This window comes from Canis aureus, chromosome 26 (genome assembly GCF_053574225.1).
Source record: "Canis aureus isolate CA01 chromosome 26, VMU_Caureus_v.1.0, whole genome shotgun sequence".
In the NCBI taxonomy this organism is placed as follows: domain Eukaryota; kingdom Metazoa; phylum Chordata; class Mammalia; order Carnivora; family Canidae; genus Canis; species Canis aureus.
The window spans coordinates 20,761,078-20,782,867 of NC_135636.1; the positions used below are offsets into that span (position 1 = coordinate 20,761,078).

A 21,790-nucleotide genomic window follows, 5' to 3' on the forward strand; every position below is an offset into this window, starting at 1 on the left:
GTTATGATCCTGGGGTCCTGGGATCAAGTCCCACATTGGGCTCTCCGCAAGGAGCCTGCTTCTCCTTCTGCCTACGTGTCTGCCTCTCTCTCTGTGTCTCTCATGAATAAATAAATAAATAAAATCTTAAATTAAAAAAAAGACAGTATAGTGAGCAATAATGTTATAAGCAATGTTTTTGAGAAGTTTTTAAATGGTACATCACTATTGTTCTGTAGAGAATGTTACTGAGTCATTTCTAAAATGTTCTGAAACATTGAATCTGCAGCTGAAGTCACCAGTGGAGTGGAGAGGCAGTATATCTCTCCAGGACTTCCTGTCCTGCCTACTGACCCTGGACGACGTCCCCCTAACCATTCCAGCCAGCTGGGTCTCCACACTAGATCTTTAGGGATGAGGGACTCCTGCCCTTGTCTCTCAGTTACAGTGCCTCTCAGTTACAGTGTAGTAATACTGCCTTTGCATGATCATTTCCAGGTGAGAGTCCATTAAAATCCAATGTCTATTTTCTGAACCTAAACAACAGTGTTATAGCTAACAGTACTGTTGGCTATTTCTTGTTAGCTTCTCTTGTCTTGAAATTGCCTTTTGCTCAATAAAGAACTTTCTTATATGAATGTTGGAAAAACATCATTCTTTGTCTTTGTCTTTTAATCTTTGATATGTAGAAGTCCTCCGGGGATAGGCATAGGGAAGGAGAGTTGAGAAGGGGGGTACTTCTCACCCTAGTTTACAGCACTACAACCTCAGCACTATTAACATTTTGGGCAAGATAATCCTTTGTTGCCAAGAGTTGTCCTGTGCATTGTTAAGAGATTTAACAGCATTCCTGGCCTCTACTCACTAGATATCAGCAGCATCTTCCCTAGGTATGACAATCAAAAATATCTCCAGACATTGCCAATTACCCCCCAGGGCAAAATGTCCCCTAGTTGAAAACTGCTGACCTGGTCTAAGGATGGCACTAACTTCTGCCTGCCTTGTTGCCATGGTAACTTAAGGGCAACCTCCATTACTTGACACAGACATGGTTCTGTTCATTATAGCCAAAAGGTTTAACAAATTGGATTACAAAAATGCCACCTTCTGGAAAATTCTCCTGCGGGGAAGAGATGTGTTTTCTGACCCAAGCCCTCTTCCTTACTTCACTCCCCTTTTACTCGTACTCACATAAATCCTGGTTTGATCCTAGCCCTCCTTAGCAGATCTCAGCAACCCTTGTGGCCACAACCATCAGTAATACCTAACAACTGTTCTGGAATTTCCAATGGCAGTTGGGGGCGGGGGGGACCTGGAAGTACTGATTTGTGCCTTCATCCCATCACAAGCTATCAAATACTGATCCCCTCATAATTTACCATATTTACCCAATGGTCCTTGTCTAATCAGCATTCTCATTTATATTTAAAAATAGCAGCTTTTTTTTTTCTTTTCAGCCCTCATCTTCCTTCAAGTGTATGAGAGGAAAGAAATCCTCAAACTACCCAACCTCCTTTTACATTGGAGGCAGTTTTATTTATTTATTTATTTAATATTGTGCCTCATTCCAAAAAAGGTTTTGAGGGGAACGAAGACATTGAATGGTATGGGTCAGTGAGAGAGCAACTGGAAACGACATTCCCCAAATCAACACTATTTTCTGAAACAATGTCAAGCCCTTACAAGGATGGGAAAATAACGAAGTCACATACCGTGAAAGTCAAGGATTCTCTCTCAGGGAATAAGTGTCCTCGAGCTACTGTCCTCCCAGTACATTTGTGAGCTTAACAGTTAGGAATGTCAACAAGAAGGGTGATTGGGAGCAGAGGCCCGCTAGAGGCTTCATGGCTCACTCATTGATCAATGTGAGGAAAGGAGTCAAAGCTGAAAGCTGTTTGGAAAGAGTAAGCAGACTAACCACTTTGAATTAACATGCAAGGGAGATTTATCTGCCCTAGAATGGACAAATTACAACCAAGAATCCTGAGCAAGCAGGATTCTAAATACAAGACTCTACAGAAGATGAGGCTGAAAATCTGTTCACCGAATGGTAAGACCCTGCATTGTTTGTCTTTCAACATCTCTCACTAGACAACCTTCCAAACGTTCAGTTTAGCCAGGGAGATGCAACGGGTCATTTTATTTACAATAGTCTTCAAGACCAAATCTGGGCTTGAATTTTTCTAGGCTGACTCACAGCTGAAAAAAAAAAAAAAAAAGAAAAGAAAAGAAAAAAGAAACAGGAAGAAAGGAGTGAAGAACAGTATGTAATGGGTCCAGTTGGGGTTACTTAGCCTGTCATGTCTTTCAAAAGAGAAAGGAGAATTTTGGAAGCTAGCTTTTGGGTGAAAGTTCAATCCTCAGAGAACGTTTTGACTCATCAGACCATAGCAGACATCAGAAACCCTTGCCACAGGTTGCGCAGGATACTTTGAGTTATTAACATGCTTCAGAAAGGTCAAAAAGTGTAGACTTATAAAATCACAGGCACACACTCTTCAGTCACAGTGCAGACTCTGCAGTTACTTCAGCTGGGGCAGAGAGGCCTGTGAGCAACAGAGGTTTCAGTGACCCAAGCACCATGGCCAAAATCAGGGCTGGAAGCAGAGGCACGACCCTGACAGACAAAAGTGGTAGAGAATGAGCATATTAGTTTGGCTTGTCTAGAGCAGCACTGTGCAATAGAAGCACAAAGCAAGCCATATATGAAGTTTCAAATTTTCTAGTAACCACATTTTTAAAAAGTAAAATGAAACAGGGAAAGTGAATTTTAATATTTTACTTAACTTACTCTATTTAAAATATTATATCATTTCAACATGTAATCAAAATAGAAATACTTACTAGTTTACATTCTTTTATTCATACCTAGTCTTGGGAATAGGATGTACATATTTTATGCCCCATGCTGCTTACCACACATGTGGCTATTGGTACTGCGATCTAAAGAAACCACATATAAGTTCTAATCTCTCACTGTCCTAGGGTATCAAGGCAGTAACTCCAGCAACATGACTTGGGAACAACGTACTATTGCATATAGCAACGGAAGGAGAACTAGATCCCATCTCTGTGGTCAGCTGGTTGTGTGACTTTGGATAAGTCACTGAATTCCACTTTCCTTATCTGTCAACTGAGGCAGCTATGCTAGCTGGATCTCCCAAGTACACTTAAGGTCTCAGATTTCCAAGGTCTCTGGGATTGTAAAAGATACTAGTGATGGATTTAAATATATGTTCTCTTTTTTTTTTTTTGTCCCCACTAGAGATAGAGCCTAATTCTCACCCCTTCAGTATGGGTTGGACTTAAGAGACATGCTTCTAGTCAACAGAATATGGCAGAAGCTATAGGATGTCACTTTCGATATTAGGTTATAAAAAGACTGATGCTTTTGTGTTGGATTCTGTCTCTCTCTCTTCTTATCACTTGCTCTGAGGCAAGAGAACTACCATGCCAGGAAGATATTCAGACAGCCTGTGGGTTGGCTCAAATTGCTAGGAACTGAGGCCTGCTAACATGCATGTGAGTGAGCTTAGAAACTGGTCATGTTCCAGCCAAGCCTTGAAGTGAGATTGTCCAATCAAAAGGACAGATTGACTATGACCTCATGACAGACCAAAAATCATAACCATGCAGTTAAGCTATTCCTAGATTTCCAACCTACAAAAACTTAAGATAAACTGTGTGTGTGTGTGTGTGTGTGTGTGTGTGTGTGTGTGTGTGTGTTTTAAGCTGCTAAATTTGGGGAAGTTTGTTGCACAGTCACAGCTAGCTAACACAATACTCCTAGAATATGAAAGATAAGCCAAATGAACTAAAAAACATATTGACTGCAAGCAGGACAGCAAAAAACCATCCTTTCCAATATGCATGGGCACTTCCAGGAAGCATCAGTGGAAAGCAGAACCACCTATTGTAATAAGTAACAATAACTGAGCACTTCTGTGTATGAGGCACCATTCCAAGCACTTTGTATGTCTTAACTCATTTAATCCTCACAGTGACTTATGAGATGAGCAGTACTAATACTTCCATTTCACAGACAAGAAACAAGCACAGAACAGTTAAGTAATTTGTCCAGGATTATCCAGGTTGTTAAAGACAAAACCAGAGTTTGAACACTGACTGTTTCTACCTCTTTGCTATCATGTCTCATACATGAAATAGGTGCATTTCTCCTCAGAGGCCTGGTTGATAGAGAGATACACAGATACACAGTGAAAAGCCCTGAAATAATGACTTCCCCTGGGAACAGTGTGTAGATCCCAGAGCATAATACTTTTAGTTTGGTTATTTATGTGTAGGGATCCTGCCACAGCCACAATTATAACTTCTAGGGCACTCAGAGATGGCAATTGGCTAAGGCATTGGCCCAAATATTCTTTAAAAAGAAGACTTTCTAGTATTAGAAATGTCAACGTAGCAATTGGTTAAGGAAGATCAATGTTATCTGAATTTGGAGGAGTTATTTGGCAGATCAGATTTTCAGGTAGCAACAACGTGGAATGAAGATCTTTAAGGGCAGTGCATGCAAAGGACAGTGAGCAGAGCTGTTCTTTTAACTGGAAATGAAAAAAGGATGTTAAACCACAGCAGATGACCCCGAAGTTCAAGGTTATTGAGGATTTCCTGTCAGAGAAGGCTGTGAAATTTGAGCCTGTGGGGTTTCCTTCCCCAGAACTTCCCCTGTAAGATTTTTAGATTATAATACTAAACGGGGGGAGGGGCAAGTTCTATCAGAGAGGTTAGAAACATGACTTTGGGGGTAGAGCTGATTTGGAGCCCTTTAACTTTATTATATGTGAGCTCATAAACTCAGATGACTGCCAGGCCTACGTTCTAAATTCCTAAAGTGCAAAATGAGGATTTATAGTAATATCTGTGTGTTATGAATGCTATTAATGATTGATACGTCAAGTTGACCTAAGTCAATTTGATCTTTCACAAATACTACTCTTCCTTTTTTGGTAATGTAGGTAGCTTAATAATTAGAGGTACGTGAGCCCATCTCCCCCTAATCACTCCACCAGGTACTATGTAACAATAAAAGCGATTTTCAGAGAGAAATTTGCCCCAAGCATAAATATTTATTTGCAAGTGGGTACCAAGTGCTAGAAATTCTTGACTTCTTTCTTTTTATTCTGCTAAATACTTATACAGAGCCTTGCCCAGAAAATTCTCTTGAAACAGATGAAAAAAAAATATGCCAGTAGCAGAACTGAGCCCAAAGTCAGGCAAGAGATCTTTCTAGAGACTGCTTGAGTCAGAACCATTTCATATTCCTAAGCTGAAGATGCTATGCAAAAGCTTAGACTCTTGGACTCATCCACCCAGTTCATGCAAGGTGGGGAGCCCAGTATAGTATCCCCACACAAGCCACAAATGGCTGGAGCCCAGTGGAACCCCAATTCTACTAATGAAAAACTACCTCTGATACCCATTACACTAATTTACCAGGCTTCTGATATTTGCAAAAAAATAAAGGGAGTTCCAGGGCTTATAGGAGTTTTTGAAGTACAGGGTATGATAGTAGACTAGATTTCAAAATGATAGTGTTTGCTGATTTTCATTGAATAAATACTGCCATCATGCTGGTTTTAAGTCATTAACATGACATCCCTGAATGCAGAGCTAGAAAGAGATGGATATAACCAGCTGTCATGAGCTGATTCAAACCAGCTCCTGGACACCAGTAAGGGTGGTCTTATAATTTGAGTTTTCCAAATGCTGACTACCCTAAGCAACATTCAACATTAACAAATAGCTCTGTGTTCATTATCTAATGTTGAATAAAGAATTACCACAAAACTTAGCCGTTGAAGACAATACACATTTATTATCTGTTTCTGTGGCTCAGGAATATTGGTATGACTTAGCTGGTATTCCTTTGCTTTGGGGTCTCTTAGAAGGCTGTGATCAATGTACTGGCCTCATTCATGGTCTCACTGGAACTGGGGAGGGATCCATTCTAAGCTTAATCTAGAAGGTGTGGGCCTCAGTTCTTGCTGGGAGTTAGCTAGAGGCTGCCCACAATTCCTTGCCATGGGGATTTCTCCTGCTCCATCATCACATCCAACATGGAAGAAAAGGCAATGAGAGCAAGAGTGAGAGTAAAGATTGAAATCATACTGTTTTGTAATCTAATATCAGAAGTAATATCCCTTCACTTTTGCCATATTCCTTTTGTGGGAAACAAGTCACTGGATTTAGCCCACATTAAAAAGTAGGGCTTTACACAAGGTGTGAATACAAGTAGGTGGGAACTGCTGAGAGCTATTTTTAAAACAACTAAGCTCCTATAGTACAGATGAAAATTATCTCTCAAGTATATGTCAAATTGTCCATTACACAAATATTTCAAATTAGATTATAAGCAATATGAACAAAGGCAATGCAAATTAATTAATAAGCTCAATAAATGTTCTCTTTTCTCCTTCTTGTCTCTATGGAATGGGTACACTGAAAAGGCACAGTTATAGATTGCAACCCATAAGAGCTCCAATTTGGCCAATAAAATGCTGAAAACATGTGACATTCCTTAAAACACTTTCCCTCTTTTTTGCACCATAGACTCACCATTCCCTATTGCTTATATACAGCAGATTCACACTGTTACATTGCCAGTCTGGTCCCTGCCAGTTTTACTTCAGGGACCCCTTGAAACTGATGACTGTAATTGGCAGATAAATTTCATTTGAACACTACTTTTAATCTCCTCCCTTCCACTAAGCTTATTTGTCATTCAACAAATACTTCTCCAGTGTTTCTCATGTTCAAGAAATAATACTAGGCAAGCCAATAAGACACATGGCTGAATAAAATATAGCCCCCTTGGCCTGGCCAAATGAGCTATGCCTCATTTGATTTTTCATTTCAAACTCTTGTTCCAAAGATAGGCAATCCAGTGGGAGAAGTAATAGCAAAGGTCTGGGAAAATTCAGAAAACAAAGTCTCACTCATTCTGTGACAAAGGAGTCCTCCTCTGGAAGCTCTATAGAGGGACCCAGGAAGATCCTCAATGCATAGCCTGGCATCTTCAATTAGAATGGTGGTTCTCAAAGCATGGTCCCAAACCACAAGCTTAACCATACTTGGGAAATTGTTAGAAATATAAGTTCTTGGGATCCACCCCAGACCTGAATCCATAATTCTGGGGGTGAGGCCCATAAACTTGTGTATTATCAAGCTTGAAAAGTGATTCTGATAGTTCCTCTAGTTTGGGAATCACTGCACTAGAGTATGCCAGAGCTGAAAGATATCTGTGGGATCATATGCTCAAATCCCTTGCTATAGAGATGAGGACACTGAGGTGCCAAAAAGTGACATGACTGGTTAATTTCACCTAGCTAATGAGCAGCTGCCTCCCCCAAGACAGACATTTTGAGTCCCAAGATTTCAAGTAGGCCAGGGGCTGGGCTCCCTGTCAGCCCTGGGCTCCCGCCTAAACCCATTCCTTGGCTCCGAGTGTACCAAGCACCTCTGTCCAGTCATGCACAGCACGTCCTGCCAGGTCTGCAGGTGTGGTCCATGTACTCAGAGGTGTGCCACTGGAAGAGTTAAACAATTACCAACCCATGCTGGCCTTCCTGCTCTTTAATGCCACATACCTGCCCCATTACCTGCAAAGGTGAGCTCAGACAGAGGCTGCAATCGCACACCTCCCTGGATGCCTGCCAATGCTGAGGGGTCTGGGATCGGCCTACTGGGCTGCCACTTTGTTTATATAATTAACGTTCTTACAATGAAATTGAACTTTCCCAACATGCCTAGAACACAGGGTCATGGTGAAGGGCACAGAACTCCTGGTATACTTGAGGCATAACCTCCTAAATCACCTTATGGAATGAGTAGACCTCACAAGGCACATTATGTGAGTTGGGGAACAGATTGTAAATAAGATGGCAAGAAGCAGTATTTAACAGTGCAGAAAAGTCCCTAGGAAGTGACAAGAGGGACAGATATTTTTACCTCCATCCTTCCATAAACATGGTAGCTAGGGAGAAAGAGATGGGAAGGAGGCCCCCTAGAATTTTTCCAAGGTCACTCTTTCTATGAATGGGCCTAGAGAACAATAATATAACTTTATAAAGCACATGTCCTTATCTGGGCTACTGAATACTTTTTAAGTTATTTTTTAATCCTCAAGGCAATTTCCAAACATATTTAGAAGGGACTGGTTATGAAGGATAACGAGAGGTAAGTGACAGAGAGAAACAAGGAATGAGCTATTCTGGGTCTAGAGCTACATGTTATTTACAAGTAAATGAAGAATTTAGGTAACGGCACATAGAAATGACCTCTGAATTCACAAGTATCCATTAGAATGTGGAAGTCTGTTTTGGACAGTGCTTCTCAACAGGGAGCAAGAGGTAGCTCATGTTTCTGAACCTCAGAAGCATTTTAAAGATGCCATGTATTCCTCCTCTGGATATAGAAGAAACCTCCTGGAGCTGGATATGGGGGGGGGTCCATTTTCCAGGTTATTCTCATATACGGTACCACCTAGTTTCAACATACCCCCACCGATACCCCTCCAGCTCCAACAAGGAAGGGTACATGAAGTGTGAATATATAATTCATAGAAATTATAAAAATCCACAAAACTAGGTCATGTTTTTTGAAAGAGAAGAGCCAAATCTTAATCATCTCTGAGTTCTTATACACTAGAACAGACGTCTAAAATGAGTGGCCCCCTGCTATGTCTAGCCTACAGACTTACTTTATATGATGTCACATACTCAGTGCTTATTTTTCAAATAAAGTTTTGAAAAAAAATAAAGTTTTGAGATAGCTACTGCAGCAGAGTACATTTTTTCAAAGATGATGGTAACACTATCTCCTGGCCCATATGCTCTTCTCGAATGTGACCTTGTCACTACTCCATCAGGAAGCAGAGCCTTGAATCTGGTGGGTTTATGACTACTTTGATCAAGATAGTATGGCTGAAGGATATTGCATGATTTCTAAGACTGGTCACAAAAGACCATGAAGCTTCCTTCTTGTTTGTGGGGACATTGGAACTTGAAACCCTGAGCTGCCATGAAAGAAGTCCCACTATCCTGAGGCTTTCATGATGTGGGGAAATCGGGCCACATGGGAAAGCCACATGTAGTTGCTCCAATTGGCAGTCCTAGTCATTGGGTCTTCCCAACCCAAGAACTATACATGTAAGTGATGGGCCTTTAGAAATTCCAGCCCCCAGCCTTCCAATCTTTCAGAGATAGAGGAGCCAAAATGAGACATCACCACTTTGCCTGCAAATGCTGGCCCAAAGAGTCCATGTGAATAACAAACTGGGTTTTTGTTTTGTTTTGTTTTGTAAGTGGATGTTTTAAGTTAATTCCTTATGCAGAAATAGTAACCAGAACAGTTTCCAACATTTATTCACAGAGCTGTCCCATACCATTTCAGGGCTTCTTGAAAAATGAAGGATATGATAGATGGACTCCCTCCACCTCCAAAGCAAGAAGCTAGGTAGCAGACCCAGTGACTAGTAGATGGAATCACAGGCAATGGGACATGTGCTCTCCAGTTTTTGCACAACTGTCCTCCCTGACACCATGAACTAAGGTTTGATGACATGAATTGTTAAACACAGTCTCTTGTTTTTCTTATGCGGCAGAACTGTATGCTTCAAAGTAGGTAAATAGAAGACAGAGGGCCTGAATCTTTTATATCAGCACCTTCTTGCCTGGTTCCTGTAGGTGCTTTGAGTGCACAACCCCTGCCCTAGAATATAATAGGCACATAATAAATATTTGCTGAATTTCAAAATCAACCCATCCTTCTTCTTGTGATTTTTATATTTATTTCTGGATTCTGCTGATAAACATTTAGCCTCCCATAGATTTCATGGCACTTAAGATACCTTTTTCTTTCCCTCCCTGTCTCCCTTCCTTCTTTTCTTCCTTTTCTCCTTCCTTTCTTCCTCCACACTTCTGCAGCTGCATCCCTGTTTGTGTATCATAGCACTGTACATTGGCTGTCCATTCATCCCCCATTCAGAATATAGAATAACAAAAATGATAGTTTTCAAAACAGAAAAGGCTTTTTCCTTAGCAAAGTACCATTTTTGTTCATGGAGCACCTGCCTCAGAAAAATTTAGAGAGTTCCTTAAAATATAGAAAATATGGTCCCAACTTGCTCTCAGCAACCAGACTGAGCCCTGGGACAGCAATCTGGACTTCAGCAAGTATTTCACATGACTTTTGTGCAGAGTGCAGCTTTAGAAATACATTCAACCATTTTCAAGAGGCTAAAGTAGAAGGTAGTTTCTGTCATTAAAGCCTGGGATCACAGAGACAGATCTGGTGTGACCAGGGTGATGGATCCAGGGATACTACTTGAGAGTCAGAGAGCATATGGAGGTTGTACTGGGGGTCCATGGTGAAAAGGAGGTGGGACAATGAGAAGTTAGGACCTCCAACTGCACAGAGACAAAGAGATCAGCTGAGGAAAGCAGACCTAGGCAGGGCTCTCCATTATTGGGTTTGTGAACCTGGACAGGGAGGAGATTTCAACTTGTTTCTACTAATCTCTGAATGGAGTGAAGCACTTCCTTTAATTCTGTGTATAGGCAACAAACCAAAGTGGCGTTATCAGGACCCATGACATTATACTAATGACATGTTTATTAAAATCACATGTTTTTATATTGTAGAGATATCTAATAGTACCATTTTCACCCATCGCTGTTTCAAAATTATGATAGGTTTTAGGTCCCTTGCTAGATTTTGCAATTTAACAGACTATTACAGAAACACATCTATTACAATATTGCAAATTTTTTAAAAATTGTACATCATTAGTTTCCTTTGTAATCCAAACACTATATTCTATGCATTTAATACATTCCTCAGGAAAAAGTCCACAGGCTTTGCCAGACTGCCAAAGATCTGGATACCTGAAGCCCTGGATTAAAGAAACAGGCAAACTATGGAGAAGCCAGCCTGGTCCTTACAAGTCTGTCAGAAGGATCCAGGCTGCCACCTATGAGGCAGGAGGAAGCTAAGAAAGGTGACAGGGAAAGAAGGACCCTCCAGGTGCAATGAGCTTTTAACCCGTTCCTCCTTGGTGTCTACTGGTATAGACTGCAGCTTGTACCCTGTGGCCACCACTCTGCCAGACAGAAACCACAGGGCCAGGCCTAGACTGGGACGCGAGAGCTGAGGGTCCATCTTCTGGAGACTGGACCAAGTGTCCAGCCTCAGACCTGCATATCTCCAGGCCAGCAACCCACCTCTGGTCACTTGGCCAGCCGTCCTTCTTAGGCACCACATTTCCATAGGCTGGAATGAGATAGTCACACTTGCTGACAAGCAAAAGATGAATTCCTTCATAGAGGACCCGAGAAGGGCATGCAAAACTCATATTAAAAAGAGCAATCCTTCATTCCAAGCTGATGGGCCAGCACTGTGCAAAGCCATTTACTCATCTTCACAAAAAAACCTACAGAGATGGGATTTTTTCCCAATATCCATGTTAATATCTCTGCTTTCCAGATGAAGAAAAAGAGGTTTGGCAAGGTCAGTATCTGTTACTATTATGTATTATTAGTGTTATTAATAACTAATTGTGGATTATGAGTATTAATGTGGATTCTAATTTTACCTTCCATACTGTTTCATGTAGTATTTGAATCATAATCATTATTAATTACAAATAATATTCGAAATAGCCAATAGTAATAAGAATAGTAAGTATATTGCATCTTGCCATGTACCAGACCATAGAGGGCATACTCTACTCTCATTTCCTCATATAATCTTTGCACAACCTTCTATTATTATGGTTCTTTTGTAGATGAGGAAGTCAGGGACTGAAGAACGTGTCCTAGGTCCCACAGAGGAACTAGCTATTCCTTAGAAGATCTGAATCCAGGCTTCTGACAGAAGGTTCACATTCTTTTCCTTGTATCAGGGCTCCTGGTCCTCATTGTACCACTTATGTTAATGCCCCTCTAGACATACAGATGCTCCGCTAATTGGTATTATGGAAACTTCCAGGGAAAGGGAGTGGGAGGTCTCACCATCTCAGAAGAGCGGAGCCATTGGAGCAGTTTTTTGCAGACTTCCCCTTACTCTCCCCCCAGGTCTTCTGCAACTTGAGTCAGCAGCTAAGCAAAAGCCACAAAGAGAATCCCAGGAGGTGTGGTGTGACCAGGAATAAACACAGGAAGGGAACATTTGAACCAAAACGCACTGAAACTTGACAACCAGGACATGCCAGGACACGCCAGCTCATGGCTCATAAACGTTGTAACTCTCATTGTGAACATTCACAGTCACTTGGTTAAAACAATCTTGCTAATGACACCACCTGCTGACACTGTTGGGGGTTCTCTGGTATTTGGGGGTACCACACCATGTGAACTTTCCTGCAGGGAAAGGGCTGTGAAGCTACATTTTCTTGTCCTTCAGGGGAGGAGATGCAGGGTAGGGTTAAGAGGTGGAATTTCCCTGGCTCATTCCATGACGCCAAGACCAAGGTTAGAAATGAACTGAACCACCTTGTAAAAAGCATTATATATAAAGTCATCTGTTTACCTCAGCCGCTGCTGTCACAAGCCCCATGTTCCTATCAAGGGTTGAAAGCAAACACTGTAAGCAGCTAAAAGAACAACATCGTTTCTGATTCTCTCCTAAGACCTGATTCACTTACAAAATGGGCTTATGAACTTAAAATTATGGGAGAGGAGGAGGGAAGGGAAAGACAAGAACCCTTTTATTTAGCATCTTATTCACAATGAAAATTGGCACAGAAGCCAACCACATACATTAACATAGCTTGGGCAAGTTTAAAGCTTATGAATACATTTCTGTGGAAAAATGTGAATATGGAAAATCCCCTCTCTTATTTTGCCCTTTCCAAAAAAGCAATGAGCTCTGGGCTCAATGTGTATCCGTAACCTCACTTAGAAACTAGGAAATGCCAAGTGGGACTAAACTGGGGGGAGTCTGAGGTCTGAAGGGAGCCGAGGATCTACTACCTTGGAACCAGAGGAGAGGAAGGGAGGAGGCTTACGATTCACTCACCAGTAAGGTTTCCTCATAAATCACAGAGGGAAAGCCCAAGTAGAATAGATTGAGGTTCTCAGAGTCTCTCCAGTGATACGGGCATCTTTTGGAGAAGATTCATTATTATTAGAACAGGGAGTGAGATCTCTTGCCAATCTTGCTCAAAATACACCAATTAAAAAGGTGAGTTATAAAGAATTGTATACAACAATAACCAGGAGTCAGCTGGTCATCTGGTCATTGAGTTTTATTCATACAGGTTTTCCTCTAGGACCCTTAAATATTTAGAAACACAAAGTAATTCATCCTCCTGAAGACTGCTTTGCCATTTCCTTTTGTTTTAGTTATTTTGTAGGCACTAGGAGATGTTTTGCCTGACAGTTTCCCGGGAGAATAAGGGATGTTAACTATTCACTCACAGACAGGGGAAAACAGATGGAGATAAATAGGCTATGGAAATTGTCCACAATTGCAGTGTACCATCTATCAGCATATCTGTCTGCCATCCCTCCGTCTACCCATCCAATGAATATTTATTGGCAGCCCAAAGGGCATTCCCCTATGCAAATACAAAAGTCTATAGAAGCCCTGGGGAAATACAATTCCTGAAATTCATCTTCACTGCTTAGCCTAGAGAGCTAGAGCAGTGTTGGTCCTGGTGGAGGAGGCAGCGTGCAAAGGCCATGAAGCAGGAAAGAGATGATTTACGAAACAAGTGGAATTTTGAGTTAAATGCATTTGCAACCACTTTTCTAGAAATGATCAAATAAGAAAACCTAATAATTAGAAAACAACAATGGACACATTTCTAGGAAGCATTCAGCAAGTATTTATTGATTTCCTACTATGTGGCAAACTCTGGACTAGGCCCTGGGAACACAGGCAAGCTCATTACTCCCAGCATTTCCCAGTCCAGCTGTGAAGGCAGATAGAAAACAATGTACCCACCGTGTGGCAAGTGCTGTAGGCTCTGTGAGAGCTGAGTACAGAGCACATGACTGGTCTATAGGCTCAGAGAAAAAGCAGTAGGTACTAAGGCCTTCCTCTGGGAATCAGGTTCTGAGGGTATATCCCAAGGCCAGTGTGGGTGGCGTGGCTGGTTATCTAAGGTCTGATAGGCTATGCTAAATGTAAAGTCATTTAGGGTTTAAAACAGGGAAGATACTATCAAACATGATATGTTTGCTTTCTAAAGTATGCTCTGGCTTCTGGGAATGGAATGGCCTGTAGTGGCAAATGGTAGAAGTAGGGAGACCACTTAGGCAGAAATTCAGCACATGAATTTCAGGTAGAGACAGAAAAAAATGAGAGGTGGGCTTAAAACTATACATAGGAAAAGGCACTGCCGGAGAGGAAATCAGAACCTCCAAGTGAAGGAATGAGAGAGGAAGGAAATGCCTCCACCCTGAGTGGTTAATGGAAATGTGGTGGGTATTGCAGGGGTCAAGGTGGGAATGGAGGAAGGCACTCTAAGCTCTGGAAGGCCCATGCCAGCAGACAGGTGGTTGTGGGTAGTCTGTTCTTGAGACCAGCTCCTCACCCAGCTTATTCTAGGGAGAGAAGAGTTGAATTGAACTAGCTTCCAGAATGTCATATACATCTCTACTCATTCTCCTCTTTTCCTATAGGCTGGATTTTTCCATTTTCTCTGTGCTGTGACATTTCTAGGCCTAAAAATCCAAAAATTGAAGAAGGAAATGACAAGTTTTTCATATTTGGTATTAGAGTTATTCAGATAACATTTAGAATAAAATTCAGCAATCATAGAAATGAATCAATTTTAAATAGGAAATTTCAAAAATAATATTAAAATATTAAAACTATTTTCAACCTAATTTTTGGAAATCGCAAAATAAGAGACTGGTGGCCTGAAATCAGAGGGCTGTTTCCTTTATGTGATGGCCACCCCTGCCCATTTTTGAGGTGCCACTCTACGCCTGCAGGTCACTTATCACTGCATCTATAGCCATAGTCAGCCATTACCTTGGAATTTTTGTTAATAAGCTTTATAAATTACTAATCAGAGTCCTTTAAACGATTAGGAAGTTGGGCCTGGATATCATGTCATATGAGTTTGTCACAACTTACTCAACTTAGTGTATTGATTTGGCAAGTGATTTTTTTTTTTTTAAGGAAAGCAAGTGTCATTTTGTCAACCTATTATTCAAAGGGTACTTTGAACATCACTTCTACTACCAAAATGGACCAAGAACTTTAAAAGTAAATAATGATAATAATATGTTTATATATCTCATAAATACTTCCAAATATCCTAGGCTGCTTTTGTGTGTGTGGGGGGGAGGGGGTGGTTATGGAATGAAGGTAGGTATGCAGAGAATAGAAGGTGGTTCTTGTTATTTTTCAAAACCAGTTCATCTTTTCTAATGAGTCATATCCCTGTGTCTAAGCCAAGTCCTTCCATGTCCCCACTGGCCTTGTCTTTGGGAATCCTGGGTGTGTGTGACTCATGGGTCATGATCCTGAAGACAAAGCCTTATATTTCTCCAAAAACAATTTAGGCCCCTCCGCCTGTGATGCAATGATACAACTGCATACAAATCAGTAGGAGTTTTTATGGGTTGACTAATATGTTAACACCCTGTGATCCAGAAATGGAATTGCCTAAACTTTTTTAGGCTGGGTCATATAAATTGTGTCTCAGGTAGTGTCCTAGAGTTTTCAGTGTCTTCCAAGATGATGTGGCAGATTAGGACATGATTAGGACAACAAATGGATGATTAGTATGCATGACTTTGTGCAACTCTTAATCATTTTTTGTTAAAAAGAGATCAATTCCTTTGCATTTATGTTGGCTCTTAACTCTATGCCATCACTCTTAGAACAGCAAGAACCGCCCCTAGTTTTACTGTTCTAAGGATAGGAGCTAGAAATCATAGTATTTGACCTTCATGACTTATTTGAATACCATTCAGCCTTATTTGAAGAACTGAGTGAATTCAATTCCTAATTATGCTTCTTTTCCCCAACACCTAAATTTAGCTTTGCAAAAGTTGTCCCCCAAAGAGTCTACAGGCTGCAAGCACCACTTTTTGCCATTTTAGCAACTTTCACCAGAAGCCAACTAATATCATTCAGAAGTCAGATAACACTATTTGTAAGAAAAATAGAAACAAACAAAATCTTTTTTAAAAATCAAGTTCTTTTCAATTCAATATATCTGATACTAAAAAATATGGTTTTGAAACCAACCTGGGATAGTAAATGTGTGTTTTACTTTAACCGATAGGTTGCTGCTTGGAGCACTGGATGGAAAAAGATACTGGTTCTGAGGAAAAATTACCTCATTGATTATAATATCTGCCATAGCCTCAGAATTGGAGGAATGGTGGTCTAATGCCATCTATTTGGTATCCACACTCTACTTCCTCAACCAGAATGTTAAAAATTATTTTACTGTAAAAAAGATGAAACACAATATTTAGATAACACATTATCTGATATATTCCCATTATTCTAAGTATTCTGTATCTTTTCTCACTCAAGAAGCCTTATTATCAAACATTAGAGAGGCTGACCAGTGAAGAACATCTTGATACCAGATAGGTAAGCTCTTTCTTTTTCCTCTCATGGCTTCAACATTCAGCATATTCCAATGACTTCCTAACGTTTATTCTTTAGACCAAGAATCTTCCCTGAGCTCTGGATTATATTTTCTATCATTTATTAGACCTCTTCATCTCAAATGTGGAAAACTCAAAAAATGACAACAATCTCTTAATCTAAAAAGATTCCTCTTTGCACATTTTGTATTCCATTAATGGCATCATTATGAATCTAGAGTAGACCCTTAAAGCCATTTGTCTTCTTTCACTAATCTATACAATCAGCCTCAAAATCTTTGCAATTATAAACCTATCTATGCCTTAAACTTAACATCTTTTCTTTAGGTATTGCTTTTTTTTTAAAGATTTTATTTATTTATTCATGAGAGACACAGAGAGAGAGAGAGAGAGAGAGAGAGGGAGAGAGGTAGAGGGAGAAGCAGGCTCCATGCAGGGAGCCTGACATGGGACTTGATCCGGGGTCTCCAGAATCAGGCCCTGGGCTGAAGAGTGCGCTAAACTGCTGAGCCACCTGGGCTGCCCTAGGTATTGTTTTTTATAGCTGCATAACAGATTACAAAAAAAAAAAATTAGCAGCTTAAAATAACACAATTTATTATCTTATGGTTTCCTTGGTAAGAAGTCTTGGTGGGCTGAGTCCTCTGATCAGAATCTCACTGGCTACTTTCTGATCTGAAGTCCCTGGAGAAATATCTGCTTCTAAGCTCTTTCAGGCTGTTGACAGAATCTAGTACCTTATGGTTGTAGAACTGAAATCCCATTTCCCCACTGGTAATTAAACTGGTGGGAGGTGGGAGGAGGGCACTGCTTTCAGCTCTTGGAAGCCCATGTACCAAGCTTGATGGCCCTTCCGTATTTAAAGGTCCCTCATATTAAATTCTTCTCACAGTTTGAATCTCTCTCACCAGGGAGATCCTAGTCCCTTTTTAGGACTCATCCCATTAGGTCAAGCTCACTCATGATAATCTCCTTTTCTTAAAGTCAACTAATTTGGGATCTTAACTATCTCTGCAAAACCCCTTTACAGTGGCACTGAGATAAATGCTTGACAGAATATTGGGAGAAGGCTGTGTATACCAAGGCATGTGTTGGAGAGATTATGAGACCAGTCCTGCCTTCTCCGTTTTCCATGGTCCACTACTTTAGCTGAGGCTCTAAGATCATTAGGTCATATAGGTCATTACAATAACCATCTGACTCTGTCTTGAAGTAGTTTCTCCCAAAACCAGAACTTGAGATAATTACTCAAGTCTGGGCAGTCTATTTGCAAGGTTAACACAGGAAACACTCGTGGGAAAGTAAAACAGTGAAACAGAAAAGGAAGAAAACCAATATAAAGTATTATAGTAACTCATTCCTGCTGAGGAGGGGGAGGAAGTTGGGGTATTTATTTTCCAATTTTCACCATTATTGCTTGAGAGCCATTCCTACATGCTCATAAAGGCTCTCTGAAATTTTTGCTTCTTGTCTAACTAAATAAAGCATAGATATGATCCCATCCCTTCACTTTTTAAAACACCTGTCTGTTCATACAGTCAACAACTATATTTATTGAGCATCTATGACATGCAATACACCATAATAGTCACGGTGGACTCAGCACCACATATGAAGCATATAACTTGAGTGACCCAAAAAATAAACTACAAATTCTTTAGGATATCCCATAGATCCTTCAGAATCTTACATGAACCTATTTTGGCAGCATCTTCTCTCATTTTCTTCATTAAAATCACCCTCCATTCAGGTCACCCAAAGTTCTTTCTCAGTGTGTTATTAGAAAATATTGTGTTCTTTCATACTTCCTTCAATTTTGCTCAATGTATAGTGTTTTTCCATAAAAACTCCTATAAAATACTTGATTAGAATCTCCTATAAAATACTTCATTAAAAATCTCTTTCATCTGAGGGCCATCCTGACACTCCTGCCTCAGTAGCATTTATCACTGTTATTGCTTACATCTTAGGGACTACTGCAAAGGACAAATGCATTCAAACATCATGAAACAATGTAGCAGTATTAGATTATGTTCTTTTTGTATAAAGAATTGTTTTTAAGATTTCTTTTTGCTTTAGACTTCCATATATGGTAATGTTATTGGTTTCAGATATGCATACAATAGGTAGAAAAATAGATAAAGGGACAGACAAGGAGAGATGGATAAACATCTGTGAATAGATACATAGATAAAACAAAAATAGTAATTTTTGATATTTTAGGATTCAATATAAGAGTCAGCTGGTCAAGTACCCTTGGGGCTAGTTTTTTGTTGTTGTTGTTAACTCTATTGATGTATAATTGACAAATAAAAAATGTATATATTTAGGGTGAACAACTTGATATTTTAATATACATAAGCACTGTGAAATGATCACCACAATCAAGTTAATTAACATATTCATTACCATACATAGTATTATGTGTATGGGTGGTAATAAGAACATTTAAGATCCACCTTTAGCAAATTTCAAGTGTATAATACAGTCACTATGCTGTGCATTAGAGCTCCAGAACTTCTTCATCTTGTATAACTGAAACTTTGTACCCTTTGGCCATTTCCCCCTCCCATCAACCTCTGATAACCATGATTCTACTCTGTGCTTCTATGAATTCTATGTTCAAATATTTCGTCATTTTATTTTATCTTTTTTTAGTGAGTTGTACGCTCAATGAGTGGTTTCAACCTATGACCCCCAGATCAAGAGTCATATGCTCTCACTACTAAGCCAGCCAGGCACCATGAGTTCAACTATTTTAGATTCCACATATAAGTGAGATCATGCAGCATTTGTCTTTCTGTGACAGGCTTATTTCATTTAGCATAATGTGTTCATTTACATTGTCACAAATAACAGGATTTCCTTCTTTTTTAAGGCTGAATAATATGCCGATGTATGTTCCACATTTTCCTTACCCATTATTTCACAGTGGACACCTGCATTGTTTCCAGATATCATGAATAATGCTGCAGTGAACATGGGAGTGCAAATGTCTCTTTGAAATACTGATTTCATTCCTTATGATATATGCCCAGAAGAGGGATCGCTGAATCATATGCTACTTCTATTTTTTAAATTTTTTGAGGAATTTCCATACTGTTTTCCATTCCAGATACACCAATTTATATTTATATTCCCACCAATAGTGTACAAACATTCCTTTTCCTTTACCTTTCCCATCCTTACCAACACTTATTATCTTTTGCCTTTTTGATAATGGTCATCCTAACAGGTATAATGTGATAACTCATTATGATTTTAATTTCCTTGATGATGAGTGATGTTGAGCACCTTTCCATACATCTGTTGGACTTCTATATGCCCTCTTTTGAGAAATGCCTATCTAATTCCTTCCCATTTTTTAATCAGGTTGGGGTTTTTTTGCTGTTGAGTTTCTTATATATTTTTAAAATTAACTATCAGATACATGGTTTGCAAATATTTTCTCCCATTCAGTAGTTTGCCTTTCACTTTGTTGATTGTTTCCTTTGATGTGCAGAAAGTTTTCACTTTGATGAAATCCCACTTGTTTTGTTTTGTTTTTGTTTTTTTGCTTTTGTTGCCTATGCTTTTGTGGTTTTATCCAAAAAAAATCACTGCCTAGACCCATATCAAGAAGTTTTTCCTTACTGTTTCAGGTCTTCTGGTTAAATCTTTAATCCATTTTGAGTTAATACTTGTATGTAGTGTGAAATAAGGGTACAATTTCATTCTTCTGTAGGTGGATATCCAGTTTTCCAAGCACCATTTATGGAAGAGACTGTTCCTTTCCCATTGTGTATTTTTGGCATCCCTGTTGGAAATCAGTTGACCATAAATGTGTGAATTATATTCAGTACTCCTTATTCTGTTCCATTGGTCTGTATCTGTTTTTATGCCAGTATCATCCTGTTTTGATTACTATAGCTTTGTAATATAATTTGAAGTCTAGAATTGTGATACCTCCAAGTTTTTTCTTTTTCAAGATTGTGTTAGCTACTCAGGGTCTTGTGTGGTTCCATACAAATTTTAGGATTGCCCATTCTAGCTCTGTGAAAAATCATTTGAAATCAGGAAGTGTGATGCCTCCAGCTTTGTTCTTCTTGCTCAAGACTGTTTTGGCTATTTGGGGTCATTGGTGGTTTCATATGAATTGCATGATTACTTTTTCTATTTCTGTAAAGAATGCTACTAGGATTTTGATAGGGTCACACTCAATCTGTAAATCACTTTGGCTTGTACAAACATTTTAACATTAATTCTTCCAATCCATGAAGATGGAATGTCTTTCCATTTGTCTGTGTCTCCTTTAAATTCCTTCATCTATGTTTTATAATTTTCAGTGTGCAAATCTTTTACTTGACTAAGTATATTCCTAAGTGTCTCATTCTTTTGTTGCTATTATAAATGGGATTGCCTTTTTTTTAAGATTTTGTTTATTTATTCATAGATACAGAGAGAGAGAGAGGCAGAGACACAGGCAGAGGGAGAAGCAGGCATCATACAGAGAGCCTGACGTGGGACTCGATCCAGGGTCTCCAGGATCACGCCCTGGGCTGCAGGCAGTACTAAACCGCTTTGCCACCGGGGCTGCCTGGGATTGGCTTCTTAATTTCCTTTTCAGATAGTTCATTGTTTGTATATAGAAATGTCACTGATTTTTTTGTATGTTGATTTTGTATCATACAACTTGGGTCTGGTTGTAAAGTTGAAGGTCTTGAAGCCATCAAGGATAGATAAGCAATGCCAAATTTTCAAATTTATGTATAGAATATCCCTTTTCTTTTGAGAAAGAACCTTATTCAACATATCTTCATGTGTTTTTTTTTTCCCCTTTTCTTCCTAGACCAAGTATTTGGAAGTATATTGATAAATGTATCTGACTTGCTGAAAAGGTCACATTACTTAAAAATTCAGTTTTAGGGATCCCTGGGTGGCTCAGCGGTTTGGCGCCTGCCTTTGGCCCAGGGTGTGATCCTGGAGTCCCGGGATCTAATCCCGCGTCAGGCTCTGGGCATGGAGCCTGCTTCTTCCTCTGCCTGTGTCTCTGCCTCTCTCTCTCTCTCTCTGTGTCTATCATGAATAAATAAATAAATCTTAAAAAAAAAAAAAGAAATTATAAAAAAAATTCAGTTTTATTCTCTGAAGCTCAGTGAACATTGTGAAGTAGATAGAAGTAATTTCTATTTAGCAATATAAAGACATTTAATATCACATAGGGCCTATAAAGT

At 39.7% G+C, this 21,790-nt stretch overlaps 1 long non-coding RNA gene across 21 annotated transcripts in view; it reads right to left on the reverse strand.

The window, feature by feature from the left end:
- Positions 1-21,790, reverse strand: part of LOC144297977 (uncharacterized) — a 252,549-nt gene that overhangs the window by 84,727 nt on the left and 146,032 nt on the right. For 4 of the 21 annotated variants that reach the window (XR_013364983.1, XR_013364976.1, XR_013364974.1 and 1 more), the window contains 2 exons: positions 13,015-13,099; positions 1,546-2,596 (listed from right to left, as the gene is read on the reverse strand). The exons of 12 other annotated variants lie outside the window; for them this stretch is intronic. This is a non-coding gene — a long non-coding RNA (uncharacterized LOC144297977). Of the gene's footprint in view, positions 1-1,545; positions 2,597-13,014; positions 13,100-21,790 lie in introns of those variants that run through there. 5 more of the 21 variants (XR_013364951.1, XR_013364949.1, XR_013364948.1 and 2 more) reach the window with 4 other exon arrangements.